Genomic DNA, 13680 nt, shown 5'->3' on the forward strand with positions numbered 1-13680 from the left:
GAAGAAAGAGCTTAAAGTGGGGATCAAATTATGATGTGATCGATATTACTACACCAAGAATTCTTCCTTTAACACTTAGAGCTTTTGGATTTGTTTCATGCAAATAGTATCTTTGTTGCTCTACAACCCCACTCCCACACCACCCCTGTCTCCCACCTTCTCTACCAAATTAAAGGGAATATTTTATTTCTGCCTGAGAAATTTCCAACTCCATATTCTCCTGAAACTTAGTTCCCCACCCTGGCTAGCCCATTTCACTTATCTGATAGACCTAAACTACAGTTACCTACTACCGAGGGTCTGTTGTCCAAGGACCAGACTAGCCGATTTCTGAGACATTGTCAGGTTGATGTATGGTTTTTACACACACGCACACACACACTTTTTGGCCACAGCAGCTCTTGAAAATTGCTGTTATATATAGGTTATAGTTAGTATCTATGGTGGGAATGCCCACACTGAGAAAAAAGCATTGAGCTTTGAAATTTGGAGGCATCATAACTCAAAAATGAAAGATTATCAATAAGAAAATAGAAATTAGAGGCTTTTTGCTGATGCAAGTCACAGAATTTCACAAATAACTTATTATTATCAAACGTTTATAAAGTGCCCTCAATATTGACACCCTGTACGAAACCGAAAACCACTTTGTGATCAACAGCAGTTTCTGATCTGACTGGAGCTGTTCTTTGAAGTAACATGTCTGCTGTAAGTGGAGACAAAAAATCTTGGAGAGTGGGGTAGAAAAGGGAAATGAAAGTGAATGTATGTAGAAGAAAGAAAATTAATCCTTTCAGTGTTTGTCCCCTAAGGGCTGGCTGGAAAGGCCTTGGGAGATAGCTCTCTTAGAGAACAGAATTTCAAAGAGCTGTCTCTTCCCAAACTAATGTTTGTTTTTCTCCAAAGTCAATCTAAATTTTCCTAGTAATTTTCCAGAAAACTAGCCTGTAACCCTGTGACCTAAACTGAGGTTCCTAGTCTGGCATAAGAGGAATGATTCTCTTTTTAGGCATGTAAATAAAATTTTAAAATCTTTATTCTCCTCCCCCTAACCACCCTGGACCCTTTGGGCAGTGTGCAGAAGCCTGTGGATTCTTTCTGAGAACAAGACTTTTAAATAGTAGTTGGTTGTTGTCTTTCATCTTCAAAGAGGATCAAAGTGACATCACCGTGATAAAGGGAAATTTCAGTGTGTCCAGCTGTGACTGATCAGACCAATATGAGCTCAGAATGCTCTACCACAGGTTGGGCACAGACAGTCCATGTGAATATCGGGGTGGATATCCCAAATTTGCACATCCTGTGTTTACTTTGTGTTGTCTCAACTCTGCTTTACTCAAAGAGCACAGCACCCTTTCTGATGTGGGCATGCCATGCTGAGCGATCCTGTGCTAGTGTCCCCCATGTTGCACAGTCAAATCCAAAGTTCTTGAGAGAGACCTTGAGAGTGTCCTTGTATCACTTCCCCTGGCCACCATGTGATCTCTTGCCCCATGCAAGTTCTCCATAAAATAGTCTTTTTGGCAAACATACATTTTGTATTCGAAAAATGTGGCCAGTCCATTGGATTTGTCCTCTCTGAAGCGTAGTTTGAATACTTGGCAGTTCAGCTCAAGCAAGGACTTCAGTGTCTGGTACCTTATCCTGCCAGGTGATCCTCAGATCCTCAGAATCTTCCTAAGAATTCAAATGGAAGTGATTCAGTTTCCTGGCATGGTGCTGGTAGACTTTCACAGGCATGCAACAATGAAGTCAGCACAATGGCTCTGTAGACCTTCAGTTTAGTAGTCAGTCTAATACCTCTTCTCTCCCAAACTTCTCTTCAGAGCCTCCCAAACACTGAGGTAGCTCTGGCAATGCATGCATCAACCTCATGTCAATATGTACATCCCTAGAAAGTATACTACCAAGGTAAGTGAACTTATCCACAGCATTCAGAACTTCTCCATTTGTTGTAACTGATGGTTCCACATATGGATGGTGTGGTGGTAACTCATGCAGCACCTGTGTTTTCTTAGTGTTAATTATTAGGCCAAAATTAACACAGGCAGCAGAGAATTGATCCATACTTTGTTTACATCTCAGCTTCAGAGGCTGTATTGAGTGCACAATCTTGTGCAAACAGAAAACATGCACCAACAACTCCCTCCACTTTGGTCTTGGCTTGTAGCCTTTTCAAATTGAAGAACTTACCATCTGTATGGTAGTTGACCTGGATGCCATGTTCATCCTCATTGAAAGCATTTGTCAACATGGCTGAAAACACCATGCAAAAAGCATGGGAGCAAGCACACAGCTCTGTTTCACTCCACTGGTGACTGGGAAGGCACGAGAGCTTTGTCCACTATCCAGAACCTGGGCAAACATGCCATCATGAAATTGACATACAATATTGATGAACTTCTCCGGGCAACCAAATTTTGACATAATTTTCCATAAGCCCTCATGACTAACAGTGTCAAAGGCCTTGGTCACATCTACAAACATTGTGTACAAACCTCTGTTCTGCTCTTGGCATTTCTCCTGGAGTTGACGGGCAGCAAACACCATATTGACTGTTCCTTGGCCCTTTCTGAAGCCACACTGGCTCTCAGGTAGATGAAGGCCAGCTTACTGAGTTTTGAGCTGGATACACCTTTTTCTGGAGTGGGTGCAGTGATGGGGAGTGCCGTGAAGCTGGCGTGGGTTTTGCAATCAAAACTAATCTAATCAGCAAGATGGTATGGCTGCCAAAAAGCGAATGACAGGCTCATGACAATGCGATTGCCACTCGCAGGAAAACAAAATGCCATGCCACCATCATCGGTGCCTATGCTCCCACCATGACAAACCCTGATGAAGTCAAAATAAGGATTTTATGAAGACCTAGAGACCCTTATCGTCAGTGTGCCAAAAGAGGACAAGCTTATAATTCTGGGTGACTTTAATGCTTGAGTAGGCTCAGACTACCAGACTTGGCGGGGAATCCTAGGGAGGAACGGAGTTGGAAACAGTAAGAGCAGTAATGGTCATTTACTGCTGAAGATTTGTGCATCGCATGACCTCATCACCAACACTATCTTCCGTTTACTTAAATGCAATAGAACTTCATGGTTGCACCCTTGCAGCAGACATTTAAATGTATAAAATACAGCGTATAAGATTGTGAGGGAAACTATTTATACTAAAATAGTTAAGAATTTTTTTAAGTTCACATCCCCACTTCTCCTCCCCACAGCCCAAGAACTGATCACTGGGGGTTCTTAAAACATCTGTAGATGTCATCTGGACATCTTTCATAATGACAGCAAACATTTTGGAAACATTCATCTCCCTAGTTTATATCTCACTTTATAGTGAGGTGGTTGTAGAACAAAGTTACTGGCTTTTCCAAGGAATAAAATTGTATATTTTTAATATGTGTTATGTATTTTAGTTGCATTTCTTGTATAATTTTTACACCTATATGGGAGCTTTGTCAGAGGAACACTCTTCAAGAGTGACATTTGACTCTGCTTAGTTGAGTTTTTTTGTTTGTTTTTTAAATAATCAACAACCAATAAGCACAGGAGGATTTTTATTCCCTGTATCTTTAAAAGTCAATTGTGTGACTATAGTGTCTGCTGTGGAATATTATATAGAATGATAATCCCTAAGTCCAGAGGATTTACCAACTGCTAAGGAAATCCAAAATAAGCCAGAATTTTCAGATGTGGTCAGTATGGATATGGGTGTTTGTTGCGAGGGTGGGGGAAAGGGCAGGGGATAGGGTGGGATGCAGGGAGGAAGGAAATAAGCATTTGTTACACACCTGTTGTGTGCCAGCCACTGTTCTAGTGTCTTTGCAAGTATTATCCCATTTGTTTTTCGCCAAAACCTTAGAAGGTAGGTGCTATTATTATCCTATTCTACGGTAGAGGAAACTGAGGCGAAGAGATGATTTCAGGTGACTGCATCACCTACTGTCCTAGAGGGGGAGAGAGAATAAATGCTTGTAAAAATAATTATTTTAATGCAGACGCTTTTGGATGAACAGCCCATACAGCTAGTCCATCATCAGTATGTATCTACTGGGCTTTTAGCACAGTGTTGGACACACAGGAAATGCTATATAAATGTTAGCTATTATTATAGTATATTAATATTACACTTTTGGGAAGCTGAACAGGGCTTTGACTGACTTCCATCTTCTCAAAACCAAGACCCAATCATCTGGTGACACTGCATGGCCTGGATGCAAAATATGGCCTGAATACTGGTCCCCAAAGACTTCAAGCTGCAGGTCATTGAAAGGGCATGGTGGGTGTGAGTAGGCTATGGCATATCATCAACAAAGAGGAGGAGGAATATGCAGGAGAAGCAATATGAAAGATAGGATCAAAGAAAGGCATGAGCAGGAGACAGGCCAGTCATTTAGCAAGCGTGAGAGATAACCCATCTTCAGGACTGATGAGCAGAGCACGCAAACACCATGGCAAGAGACCTGGAACACAGGCGCCTTAGGACACAGACAAAAGTGATCCCTGAGAAGTCACAGATGGGTTGGGGTTGATCCTGAGAGATAATGAGTTCACCAAAACTTTACAAGCTTTGACTTTGTGATTCTATTTATCAGTTTAAGGTATAGTGATATTACATTTTTTTATGACATTAAAAAGTTCCAGTAAATGTGATTAGAATAAATTGCCCAGTCAGAGAGTCTCACCAAAAATATGTTTTAGCTTGGTTTTATGAATGTGTGTATATATGTATGTATGTATATGTATATACATATACACACACACATACACACACATATTTCAATGGTTAATGTAATGTAGTTCCTACATATAGAATGAAAGAGAGTCCCCAATCCCCTGGGGCAGCCCATTCCACTTTGGGGACAGCTCTGATTGTTAGGAAGGTTTTCTTTCTATTTATTGGGATTCTGACTCTGCAACTGGCCCATTGTCCTCGGGCGCAAATAAAATGAATCAAATCCTGCTTCCATATAGTAACCCTTCAAATTCTCTTCTGCAGATTTATCAGGAGGATTGTAATGACGATGCTTGCTTAGGTACAGGTTGTATTTGATGACTTCAGAGGTCCTTTCCAAACCTGAGATTTTTATGATTCTGGGGAATACTCAGAGACAGCAATGGTATTCCTGCCCCACCCCATGCTTCCATCCCATCTAATCTGGGTAAACATCCCAACATGCTGATAACTTTTCTCGTATCTTCTCAGGTTTTGCCCTAAAATTTGCACTGAGGACTGGCCACAATATCCCAGATAAGACCTAAGCAGGGCATTTATACTATCAGCCTAATGTGAATCGTTAAAGTAGCATCCAAAAGCCAATCACCACCCATTGGCATCCTCTCCTAGTTCCTTTAGGTAATCTTAGAACTAATAATGATGAGAATCTCCAAGGAATAGATACTCTTGGGAGTCATGTGCTGTTTCCATGGGCTGGCCAATACGTGCAAATATAATGACCCTGGGAGGCTCTTTTGACATGGGGTGATTCAATATTCACTCAGAAGGGTTGCTAATTGTTGATTCACCATCATCACTCCCTGCAGTATCAAGTTGTTCCAGCTTCTATACAAGCAGAGAGAGCATGTTTGTAATCTCCTCTGATGTTAGACTCTAGAATAGGGGGGTCAGACTCTTTTTTCTTTGTAAAATGTGTGATTAAAAACTCAGTTTTTCTTTACAGTATCTCTCTCTCTCATCCCACATCTCCAGTTGCCAAACCTTGTCATTTCTCATTTCTCTACAACCTCCCTTATATCTGGCCCCTTCTCTTCACTCACACAGCCCTTATCTCAGTTCAGGCCTTTATTACCTCTTACCTGGACTATTGCAATAACTTCCTCACTGATTTCCCTGTCTCAACTTGAATACCATTTAGAGTTAATAGTGCCTGAATTCTCATTATTGAGAGGAACAGAATCTAAACTTGTAACAGCTAGGAAAAGCTAGAAAAATTAAACAGGAGTAGGAAGTCATTATTCTCATCCTTTCCCTCCCCAACTCTTTAAGAAGGTAAAAAAAAAAAATCCAATGCAAATAATGTATGGGTCATGCAAAACCATTTTCCATATTAACCGTGTGTGTGTGTGTGTGTGTGTGTGTGTTCATCCTTCATTGCCAAAGAAAACCATGCCATCAGAGACATGATGACATGACTTGCACTTGACTTTGTTTTTGAGTGAGGGATATTAACCATATCCAAACAAAGAAAGAAGAGAAAATAGAATATGCATTCTTGGGTCCACCAGCTCTCTATCAGAAGATAGGCTGCATGTTTCACCACAAGTCCTTTGGAATTGTTGTTGGACATTATGTTGATGACCAGAGATCCTAAGTCTTTTCAAATTAATTGTCTTTACAATGTCATCATATATAAACTGTTCTCCCTTCTTTCTGTATTAGTTCATACAAATCTTCCCAAGGTTTTCTGAAACCATTCCCATCAATCGTTTTCTTCCAGTACAATAGTATTCCATCATATTCACATACCAGAACTTGTTTAGCCATTCCCCAATGATGGACGTCCCCAGGCTATTAGATTCGGCAATTAGGAGATAAGGGGTAACTTGGAGACTACATTGTCAGTTGAAAGATGAGACTGAAAGTCAGATTGAAGAGATTCTAGAACAGAAGTAGAGGCACTTGAATATAGATTATTTTTCAGAGTGTTTACCTGAAAACAGATGTGATATGAGGTGACAGCTGGAGGGCATGGCAGTATCTGGAAGAGTTTTTAAAGGATAGGGGAAAGCCCGCTATGCTTATAAGCAGCAGGGAAAGAGAAAGTAGATAGGAAAATATTGAAGACTGAAGAGACTAGAGATGGTAGTGTGGACAAACTTCTGAAGATGGGAGCTAATGGGGTCAAGGGTGCATATAGAGGGACTGACCTTATCAGGTAAAAGGTCTACTTTACTGTGAAAGCATGGAGTCAAGGGGGATTATAACCGGGAGGGGGGTGAGGGGGAAGGAATCTCTCTGAGAATGGTTTTTAATCTTTTCAGCAAAGTATGGGGTGAGGGCCAGTCCCCATTGGAGAAGGAGATAGCTTGAGAAGAGGAGAGAAAGTTTGCAATATCCACTATGGTAAGTAGGATAGAGAATCAGCAAGGAGGAGTGGGATTGCCTTGTTGGGGAAGAGATCCATTTGTATTCTCAGACTAAAGAACGTAACAATGCCTTGTAAACTAGGAGCAATTTTTTCCCTAGATAACTTTGCCAGATCCCTTTGATTGTCATAGCACGCATTTAAATGAAGTTGGTTTTTTTTTTTTAAGCATTTTTAAGTACTTAACTATGGGCCAGGCACCATGCTAAACTCTAGGGATATAGGTGCAAAAGCACAGTTAGCCCCTGACCTCAAGGAGAGGTCAGCACATCATGGGGTGTAGCGACCAGGGTCAGGCACTTTCCCTAAAAGTTAGCAGAATGGTGAGTGGAGGTCCTAGGGAAGCAGACTGACACACTGCTTTCAGAAATAATGGCTGAGTTGATTTGGACATAGTTCCAAAACTGAATAAATGAGAAGTAGGGAAGAAGTAAGAAAGTCTGTAGGACTGTTGAGAAGTTGGCATGGCTGGCGTCTGGACTAGGTGGGGCAGTCATTAGTTTGCACAGTGGGGATCCAAGGTGGAATTTCTGGAGCTGAAGGGGTTAAAATCTCCAGGGCATGATTTCTGGCCTGGATAATATTGTCCTCTATTTTTTAGAAATAAAGAAACTTCAGCTCATAGAAGCCCACAGGTGGATCACATGGGAAGAGAATCTGATCTCCTGTCTCCCAGGATAACAGCTATGACACTGATCCATCCAGTCATGTGGATAGATGAGTGACCTACTCACCTGGATCAAGCATCACATGGTAGCAGGTAGCTGCCTTTTGCCCTACAGCCATTCCTGGAGAAATAGGAGAGAAATCAGAGGAGAGCCATTAGTGGCAACTTGGCTCTGACCTTTATCACCCTGCCACCTGCCATACTTCTACCAGTCTAGAACCCTGGCAACTGCTTACAAAAGATCTGTATGTCTGAAATTCTGCACTTTTAGAAGTATATGCAGCTCCTTCAAGTTTTCCTGCTAATTAAAATTCTCTGGATTTGTCAAATTGCCTATGCATCACTCTTGGTTTAATGAAAAAGGAAAACCTGATAGTTTGACATACCCTTGAATTAAAAGGAAGAATTTTAGGATAGGAAGATAGGATTATAATCCTGAAGCCTATCTGAAAATAGAGAATTTAGAAGAAAAAAAATTGGACTAAGTCTTATTTGGTGATAATGATGGAGTAGTGGGATAATTCCAGGATTTGGGGGTGGACATGGGGATGAGGAGCCTCAAACTTGAATGGTATACTGCATGTTGGTTCAAAATGTAAAAAGGAGGATTTACTAAGATTAAAAAAAATAAATAAGGGAGGGAGCAGCCCCAAACACAAACCTGGAGGAGTACAGACAGATTTACCAGAGACTACTGCGATATATCGGATTAAGGGACTTCATTCAAGTCTGCATAGTTGGGTTAAAAAAACACCCAAACAACCCTTAAGCCAGATAAAAACACATTTAAAAAGGGCATTTGAGTATTTTTGTTAGGTTTCCTCTTTCAGAAACAGAATAATATTGCATAGAATTTGTGGAGGGGAGAAGTTTCCTTACAAAAGGAATGTGTAAGGAGTTTAATTCCATTATCCCCATTCCAGAATCTAACTCCAACTTCCCTCTCCCTCCCTCTTTTCCCTCTTCTCCTTAATTTCACCTCCTCGTCCTCGTCCTCCTCCTCCTCCTCGTCCTCGTCCTCCTCCTCCTCCTCGTCCTCCTCCTCCTCCTCCTCCTCCTCCTCCTCTTCCTCCTCCTCGTCCTCCTCCTCGTCCTCCTCCTCCTCCTCCTTCTTCCTCTTCCCCTTCATCTTTCTCTCTCTCTCTCTCTCTCTCTCTCTCTCTCTCTCTCTCTCTCTCTCTCTCTCTCTCTCTGTCCCTCCCTCCCCCTTCTCTCTTTCTCTGCCTCCCTCTCCCCCTCCCTACCCTGCTTTCAGAGTACCCACTGCACAGTGGTGTGCACTCTCACAGTATATGAGTTTCAGGCAGTCTCAGAATTTCTTCCACTACATATTCAACCACTGCTTAATCCAGCCTTGCCTGAATTGATCCCTCAACAGACCTTAAAGTGCTTACTCTGTACCCTGTAGGCATTGTGCTAAAATCTAGCAATTCAAGAGGCGGGGTGGGGGGAAGAGAGAGAGAGAGACAGAGAGAGAGAGAGGAAAAGAGCCTCCAACAGAGCTTCCATCCAAGGAGTTTTCTATTCTGGTGGAGACCATATGTAAATAAAACTGGTCACTAAAAGACCCCAGGGGAGCTCTGGGGGAGGGGGGATCTAGCCCCTCGTAAGACAAGCCATTCCAGGTCAGGGTAGCTCTGATAGTTAAGAAATATTTCCTTGCTTCTAACATAGATTCACCATTTTGCAATGTGAAACTGGGTTCTGTTATCTGGGGCCATGCAGAACAAACTTAACCCTTCTATATGACAACCTTTTAAATACTTGGAGACAGCGAACACATCTCTTCTCCACCCTGCTTCAACCCAGTTGAAGTGTTTTCTCCATGGTGTGGAATCAGCCCTGGTTGCTTACCTAACAGTGCGGCAGCCAGCTTGGCATCAGGCTCAGACACTGACTAGCTCTTTGATTCCGGGCAAGTCATTTAACTTCTGTATGCCTCTCCTCATCTGCAAAATAAGGATCACAAAAGTGCCCATTTCCCAAGGGTTGTTGTGAGGATAAGTCATGCACTTAACATCTATCAGGCACCTGCTAAGCACTAGGATACAAAGAGGCAAAAGTCAGTCCCTATCCTCAAAGACCTTACAGTCTAATGGGGGAGACCACATGCAAACAAATGTATACAAACAAGCCACAGGATACACAGCTATACAAGATACAGGATAAATAGGAAGTAATTAATTGGGGGGGGGAGGTGTAGTAGAATTAAGAAGGATTGGGAAAGGCTTCTTGAGAAAGGTGAGATTAAAAACATTTGTGAAAGTACATGGCAAAACTTAAAATGTAGTATAAATGCCAGTTAGCACCATTATCATCGTCACCTCTCTGGACACTCTCCAGCTAAAATCTGATTCTTGTACCTGAGCTCAGTCTGGCCGACGTGGTCTGAACTGGGCAGAGCACACAGTTGGACTCTCCCTTCCCTCCCTCGTCCAGGCCAGTGCCTCTCCCCAGCCCAGGATTGTCGTCTGGAGCATTTTTTCCTGCTATCTCACCCTCCTGACTCACTGAACTTCCAGCCCACTAAAGCTCCCGGCATTTTTGCAGCTTTTCAGAATAGACCCTTCCAAGTAGTTCTTTCTCAGCTGTCTTCTGTTGGGACACTTCTCCAATGCTCCAGAGCCACAGAGGGGTTTGTATGACAGATCTGTCACTTTATATTGCCTAATAATCATTTATTGTTCCAAAACCGAACACGGAGTCAACATCATATATTTGAACAGATTCGACATTCTCCCTGGCCTCTGCCCTCAAGTTTTATTGAATCAACACTAAAGGTAGTCTAGTTCAGTTAGAAAGGATGGAATTTAATTTTATGGTAGTTAATTTAAACCCCAATATCCCACAGCTAAGAGAAACCAATCAGCCCAGTTGCTACAGAACAAATTACCAATTTTCTGCATTATGCTTTTCTATTTTAACTGTATCCAGTGGTCTGTAGAAGTCTACACAGTCTCTTCTCTGCAAGCCCAATTGGTGACTGAATAGCCTTCTAGAGAGTGGTAAAATTATTTTTGTTCGGTTCAGTCATGTCCAACTCTCTGTTGACCCCATTTGGGATTTTCTTGACAAAGATACTGGAGTGGTTTGCCATTGCCTTCTCCAGCTCATTTGACAGATGAGGAAACTGTGTGACTTGCCCGGGGTCACACAGCTAGGAAGTGTCTGAGGCTGGATCTGAACTCACTACCAGACACTATCAGAGTGGTCCATGAACCCCCAAAAGATGTAAATGTTGTACCACACTTAAGGTGCCATCCAAGAAAAATCTTTCAGGTATTTTCCGGGTAGAAATGAGTGGTCCTGGGGTACTGTGGTAACAGGCAATATCAGCAAGTGTAGAACTGCTTTTAAAATTAAGCTACCACTAGTTTTAGTGCACAATGATGTATAAATAATATAGCCACATTTTATATGCAACTCCGGGTGTGGCATTTCTGTATGATTCAGACAGAATAATATGAGTTTGTATAGGTGGAAATGGGCATTTGGGTGGAGATTAAGCAAGGACAGAATTATAATGCAGGATGGGTGGAGGGTAACACCTCTTTTTACGTAGACAAAGGCTATTCACAAGGTCCATATCCAGAATGCTATGGATTTATTTGGCTATATTACTAAGTGCAGGACCTGTAATCTTAAAAGTCATATGCTGTTTCCAGAGAAAAAAATTCATCACAGTGAGAATTGCCAGCCAACCAAATAGACTTAGACCTGCATTGTTCAAAACAGAAGTTTGTTTTCTAAAGGGCAATTCAAACAAGCGTCATATCCCCCAGGTTCCTGTAAATAACTGGAAGAGGATGTAAATCTGACCCATTTGTTATCATTTAGTTTTGTGGGTTCCTGATAAAAGAGCAGGTTGTTCCTCACTGTTGTTCAGTCATTTTCAGTTGTGATCCCATTTGGGGTTTTCTTGGCAAAGATATAGGAGCAGTTTGCCATTTCCTTCTCCAGCTCATTTTACAGATGGGGAAACTGAGGCAAGCTGAGTGAAGTCACTTCCCCAGGGTCACACAGCTAGCTAACTGTCTGAGGCCAGATTTGAACTCAGGAAGATGAGTCTTCCTTTGTCTGCCTAGCTGCTTTAATGGAAGACATTAGATGCAATTTTAAAAAAAAAAAGATTTTTGACCTCCATCCTCCAGTCCTTCTGCTAACCAGGTCAACAATCTTGCTGCTGTCCCCTGCCCCAAAGTTGCTGTCATCAGCTTACTGCCGGTTCTCACTCCAGGGACTACTGGGCAGTGATCCTCCGCTATCACTGCACTGACAAATTTCTTGCCTATCTTCCAGAACTTGACTTTGGGGTTCTATAATACCACATAATACCATAGCGATTAACCACAAAGTGATGGAGGGATCCCCAAACTTTGGTGGTGGGTTAAAGACTTTGCAAATAATTTAAACCAAAAGTTTCACTAAAATCCCTGACTCGAAAAGACAGAGAGAGACAAAATTCGTGGTATATAAGGAGGGGTGGAGGGAAGGGAAAAATATCAGTCTTAAGATGTAGAATCTTTGTCATTTTCCCACTTTGCGTCTCACAAGGTCCAAGCAGAAAAATACATGAAGCTGAGTTAGGTAGGACAGTCAGAAGATCAACAATGAGTAACATTTACTTTGTGACAGGCAGAGTGCTAAGCGCTGGGGCTGCAAAGAGAGGAGAAAGATAGCCCTTCTCGTCAAGGAACTTATATTTCTAACGGGGAAGCTAACAGCAAACAAGCTATATAAAGGATAAATAGGAAATGATTACCCTTTGAGAGAAGGCACTAGAGTTAAGAGGGGTTGGGAAATGAATGTGTAGAAAGTGGGACTTTAGCTGGGACTTGAAGGAAGCCAGGGAGGTCAGTAGTCAGAGTGGAGGAAGGAGATGGTTCCAGGTGTGGGGGAGAGCCAGAGAAAATGCCCAAGAGACGGAGGGTCTGCTTCGTGAAATTGCCAGGAGGCCAGTGTCACTGGACCAGAAAATTTGCGTCTGGGAAAGGTAGGAGAAAATTAGGTCTTAAAGGGCTTTGAATGCCCTTTTTCGTTTATCCGGGGAGTGATAGGGAGCCAAATGGGTTATGAGGATATGAGTTATGAGGATATACAGTAAGTTAACATTTTTGGAAAAGAGAATAAACGTAAATCGGATCCGTGATTTCATTCAAACAGGGAACTCCCAGGTCAGGAAATTCCCATTCCCTTTCCTTTTCCAGGTCGGTAGCAAACAGTCTTTGTGAGTTGGTCAGTGCGCTAAATTAAGTGACTGGCCTAAAGTCACACAGTCGGTCTTGTGTTAGAAGCAGGTCTTCTTGGCTCCAAAGCCATCCCTCTCTAACTTACACCATGCTAGCTTCCCAGTCTAGAAAAGACTTAGAGGGGGAAAAAATCAGAGCACTTCATGAAGAAAATATTAATAACTTGAAATGTAAGTAGGAATAGGTTAAGTGTCACATAAGTCTCATCACTTATCAAATAAAAATTAGGCTGCCTCACAGGGCAGGGCAGCACCAAGCCAAGAGTCAGGAGACCTAAGTTCAAATCTAGCCTCAGACACTTACTAGCTGGGTGACCCTGGTCAAATCCCTTAACGTTAGTCGCCTCAGTTTCCTCATCCGTAAAATGAACCAGAGAAGGAAATGGCAAAGCACTCCAGTATCTTTGCCAAAAAACCCCCAAACATGGAGTCAGAAATGACTGAAAAAAACTAAACAATAACAAAAAAGAAAATGCAAAATAACCCTGACTTTAAAAAAAGAAATCCAGACATACATCTCCCCAGTGCTTAGCACATAGTTGGTGTTAAATAAATGCTTGTCAACTTGCCTGTCTCCACCCTTGCAGTTATTTCTTGTACTTCATAAAATCCATTGTGGAACCTTGGGAAAAAAAAGGTTGTTTTTTTTTTTTTTTAATA

The sequence above is a fragment of the Notamacropus eugenii genome, chromosome 5 (genome assembly GCF_028372415.1).
Source record: "Notamacropus eugenii isolate mMacEug1 chromosome 5, mMacEug1.pri_v2, whole genome shotgun sequence".
Lineage (NCBI taxonomy): Eukaryota > Metazoa > Chordata > Mammalia > Diprotodontia > Macropodidae > Notamacropus > Notamacropus eugenii.